This window comes from Myotis davidii, unplaced genomic scaffold (assembly GCF_000327345.1).
Source record: "Myotis davidii unplaced genomic scaffold, ASM32734v1 scaffold1016, whole genome shotgun sequence".
Taxonomy (NCBI): Eukaryota; Metazoa; Chordata; class Mammalia; order Chiroptera; family Vespertilionidae; genus Myotis; species Myotis davidii.
Genome location: NW_006287680.1, coordinates 878,159 through 883,377, shown reverse-complemented (window position 1 = coordinate 883,377; position 5,219 = coordinate 878,159). Strand labels below are relative to the sequence as shown.

Here is a 5,219-nt window from a genome sequence, read left to right as displayed (position 1 = left end):
GCCTGGCCTGCACCTTCTCACAGTACGGGACCCCTTACTCCTTATCACCTGCCTGCTTGCTGCTTCTTACTGCTTGGCTAGCTGCTCCTTAGTGCTGCCACAGAGGTGAGAGAGGCTCCTGCCACCACCACTGTGCTAACCAACCATGCGCCTGGCTTCTGGCTGAGTGGCGCTCCCCCAGTGGGAGTGTATTGACCATCGGGGGAAGCTCCTGCATTGAGCGTCTGCCCCCTAGTGGTCAGTGAGCATCATGGTGACCAGTCATTCTGGTCATTCCACTGTAATGGTCATTTAGACTTTCATTATATAGATAGAAGCATAAAATAGTAAAATATTTAAAATACAATTGTTGTTATTATGTCAGCCCTTCAAATGCATATTTACATGGCCATGTTACTCATTGTTCCATTGCCTTGATGTTTGGGGCATTTAAAAAAAAATAGCAACAAACAGCAGTGATAAATTTCAATGGTTTTCTGGGGAGAAGCATTTCAGAGAGGCACTGTCCTTGGAAACCATTCAATTCATTCTTATCAAAAACACAAGGACAGGGTACAATGTTTTTTGTGTTATATAGCAATAGAGGTACAATTACAATGTGAGGATATGATGGTAAGGAAGGCAGATGCGTCTAGTGGAATCATTGCTCAGTGACCAGAGCTATAGTTCATAACATTTACAGGTCTTATTTTAACCAATCACCACATCAAAGAATCTCAGTTCTACCATGATAAAAACCTAAGCTTTTGCTTTTCCTTTTTTAAAATGTTAACACAACTTTATATTTATATGATTTTTATTAATGCCTCACTAATGACTTTGTAAATTCCATCATACCTGGTTTATTTTTATTTACTATTACCAGTTCTTGCTCTATAATTGGAAAATCACTGTCAAGAAATATATTGTGTCCTAAGGACTGAATATCTTAAACTCTACTTTGAGTATGCCAACTGATCAAACAGCTAGCAAAGCCTTGAGAAAGGAGATTTAAACAGGATCACAAGAGGAATTAATTCAATGTGGGGAAACAGGGGCCATCACAGATTGGTGCACCAAAAGCAAAGTGTGAAAGATTAAAAGCATAATCTAGGTTTTCCTAACTAGAGGCCATTGTATTGTAATGAGCAGTCCAAATACAAAGAGACAGATAGATAAAGTAGGCACATGAGTAGTAATAACTAGCAGTAACTGTAGCAGCAGTGATTGTGAAAGTGGAAAGCCCTAGGCATTAGAAATCTGATGCTCATAAGGGCACAGAGAATCTCTGTACATTCTATAGTCAGGATCTTTCTGGAAACCATATGGGAAGAAGATAGCTGACAGGATGGGGACAGGCGGAACCCAAGGAGGCCAGAAAAAGAACAAAAGCTAACTCACCCACTCAGAGTGACAGATTCTATAAATCTTTAGAATTGGTAACAGGCAGTCCATTGGAGACATAATTTGAATTTCTTTTGAGTTCAAATTTAGATTTTAGTAAGACTATACACACCTACATAGTATTGATTTATTTTTTTTATCTATCCCTCTGCCAAATACAGTTTTAACAATTTTGATTTATGAGTTAGAAAATTAATAATTAAACTCAGATGGATTTAGCTGATTACCTGGTGATGATATAGGAACTTGGGCAGGTTCTGCTTTAACGGAATCCTCAGGCGGCAGTCACAGGCACCTGTTAATAGTTGAAATAGGGAATTTGGGGGTCGGGGGTAGACTTTAATGTTTCTTGTCTTATGCTGCTAGAGATATACGCACACAGAGCAGCTCCCCCCCCTCAAATATTTGTTATTTCATGGGAGAACCATAGTACACACACACACACACACACACACACAGGAACTTGTCTACATCATTACTCATTGAAAGCATTTCTTCTCCCTTAGTTTGTGCTCCTCTTCACAAGAGAAAAAAAAAAAACCCAAAACAATAACAACAAAAAACACAGGCAGAATAAAGTAACATCATTTGTCAACCTCTTTCTAAATTTGGAATCAGTCCAAAAAACCCAGAAGGAAGTTCAACTCAGCCACAGTTAATCTGCAGAAAATCCACCCCACGTGACCTGCCTCTGTCTCCATCACTACTAATCTTTTCATGTATTCTTTATAAAGAATCCATTGAACTTTAATTAATATGAAAATTCAGGTTTTCATCTGATTTAAATGTGATTGACAGAATGCTGCTTCTAAAAGCAGAACAAAGTGCAAGCATGGTGAAAGTCAAACTTAAAACCTGGTGCCTGCCACAGCTGTATTTTCTCACCACCAAATCCTCTCTAGCATTTCCATGATGCATGACAGTAACACGTCAATAGCATTTTGTGGGAATCTTGATGTCCATACCTATAAACAGGGACATACTTGAAGAATTCCTATACACAGGAAGGACATGATTCAATATCTGTCAAATGAATCAGTTGTCTTTAGTTCAAGCTAAAAATGGCTGTAGTTTCACAGTAACTATGTATATGCTTCCCAAAGAGTCAATGGGGTAAGGAGGATAGTCTTTAGAAGTGAAAACACACACACCTACATCATTTTGCCCTTTGCACACATGCACATTTCTCCTCGTATTCCGTGAACTGTTTAAAGTAGACACAAATGTGTTCTTGGAAGGGAGCAGAGTAGCACAAGGCACCTTTCTCTCAGTTCCCAGTCATTAGCATTCTGCTTGTCATGGACCAGGCTGCTCTCATGTTTATGCATTCTGCTTATCCATGTGTATGGGGTATGTGTCCTGATGGTGCATAGCGCCTTTTGCAAGGACTGATCGTAATCCTACACCCTGCTTCCTCCATAGAATGTAGTATACTGTCATAGCAATGTGCAAAGGCCTAAAGAGTGACTATGAGAGCAAAATTCACACATTGTTCATTTCTATAAAATATCCTTGGCATTGTGTTTCAAAATGTAGTCTGTTAAAAAATTATTGAACATCCCTCCCTTTCTCTGCAGTTATGGGCCCCCTTCATGGCTGGTTGGCCTTCTTCCTCACATGTCTTCTCACAAGCAATTCCTGGCCAAGAAAGGGAAGCAGGATTTTGCATTTCTTCTTATGGATTTTTATGAAAAACGGGTGATAAAATCAAGTACAATTCAGAAATAGACATTGGAGAAGAGCCAAGGTAGGTCTATAATGAATGGCTCATATGTTTATGCTGCATCAAGGTCATTAACATCTTGCTATACCAAATTGAAACAGCCACCACTATCTGAATATGTTTTACTGAGAAAATAATGGCTTTTTAATTTATTTCAAAGCCTCTTTGTTGGTAGACTGGTTCAGTAATAAATATGTGAGATATTTTGTTTGAAAAAGAAATAAAATTTAAAATTAAGAGATGCTTTAATTCTGTCTATTGTCCCTGGTCAGCTTAGTTCTAGGTACATCTATCGCTATTTCCCAGTATTGCAAATTGTGAAAAGTATAGGTCATCTCTTACCAAGCAATGTGATTATAGAGATTCTAATTTAAATTTAAACATTCTAAGAAGGTGTCTCTTATAAAAAAAAATTGAAATTCTAGTTAGTTTACTTAAAATTTGAGGCATTTTAACTTATTTTCAGTTTCATATCATTTTTCCAGTAAAGTCTGATAAGTACAAAAAGGACACTTTTACATATATGTATACACATATACAAAGCTATATACACATGTATAAAACCATCCTACCTAATAATAGCCAAAAATGGTAATTGATCATACCTTCCCTAATCCTCCCATAGGCTAATTAGCAAGATATACAAATTAACCGCCAACAAAGATGGCAGCTAATTTCCATACTGCAGGCAGGGTGGGACAGTGCGAGCCTCCAGCGCCAGCTGCCATCCAGGACCCCCGTGGGTGGCGCCAGAAGCCATTTGCCTGCCGCCCGGGACTGCATCTGGTCCCGGGCTGCAGGCACGCTGGCCCCACAAGCCCCAGGAGCCATCAGATATGGCAGTAACTCTATCAGTAAGCACTCTGAAAGTCAGTGGCATAAATGCACCAATTAAAACACAGATTATGAGGGTGACTCAAAAACAAAACCCACTTTAATTATAAAGACACATATAGATTAAAAGTAAATGAATTAAGCTGCAGCCTGTTTTGCTCAGTGGATAGAGCATTAACCCATGGCAGAAGGGCCCCTGGTTCGATTCCAGTCAAGGGCATGTACCTCAGTTGCTGGCTTGATCCCCAGTCCCTATCAGAGCATGTGCAGGAGGCAACTAATCAATGTGTCTCTCCCTTTCCCTTCACTCTCTCTAAAATCCAATGGAAAATATCATTGGGTGAAGATTAACAAAAACAAAGTAAATGGAGTAAGTAACTGAATTTAAAGAAGGGATTAGCCAACGAAAATATTTGTACAACCCCATGGACACAGATAACAGTATGGTGATGGCCAGAGAGAAGTGGGGGGCAAGAGCTGGGTAGAGGGGGCAAAAGGGGGGAAATAGGGACACCCTATCTCCACTAATAAAAGAGAAAAATGGTAATTGGCATACGACGCTACCCTTTTCATTGGCTAATCAGGGCTATATGCACATTAACTGCCAACTCAGATGGCAGTTAACTGACAACAAAGATGGCGGTTGATTTGCATATGTAGGCACAATGCAGGGAGGCGAAAGGGAAAGCAGGAAGAAGCCCCCTGCCACTGACAGTGATAGGAAACCCGGGGGGAGCTAAGAGCTGGGGGGCAGGGCAAAGGCGGCCCTGGTCAGTGATAGCAGGAGGTAGTGGTGGAGCCAGCAATGGGAGCTGGGCATGGTTGAAGCTGGCAGTCCCGGGAGCTAGGGGTCCCTTGCCTGGGCCTAAAGCGAAGCCCACGATCGCAGGGCCGCTGCAGCTGCGGGTCCCTGCTGCCCGGGCCAGACGCCTAGGACAGAGGCGTTAGGCCTGGGCAGGGGCGGAGCCTGCAACCGCGGGGAGCTGGGGGTCCCCTGCCCAGGCATGACACCTCTGCCGGAGGCCTCAGGCCTGGTCAAGGGGCCGATCCGGTGATTGGTGATTGGAGGGTGATGAGGGTCAACTCCTCTGGCCGAGGCATCAGGCCTGGGTGGGGGGCGGAGCCGGGGATTGGGGGGATATGATGGTCCCCTTGCCCAGGCCTGAAGCCTGGGTCAGAGGCGTCAGGCTTGGGTGGGGGGGTGGAGCAAGCGATCAGAAGGAAATGGGGGTCCCCTGCCCAGGCATGATTCCTGGGCCAGAGGCCTCAGGCCTGGGCG

The 5,219-nt window shown here is 42.7% G+C and overlaps 1 long non-coding RNA gene across 1 annotated transcript in view; it reads left to right on the top strand.

Moving 5' to 3' along the window:
• Positions 1-2,965: 2,965 nt before the first annotated feature.
• LOC102759089 overlaps positions 2,966-5,219 on the top strand; it is a 19,982-nt gene continuing 17,728 nt past the window's right edge. Inside the window, exon 1 of the long non-coding RNA XR_435442.1 lies at positions 2,966-3,130. This is a non-coding gene — a long non-coding RNA (uncharacterized LOC102759089). The remainder of the gene's footprint in view (positions 3,131-5,219) is intronic.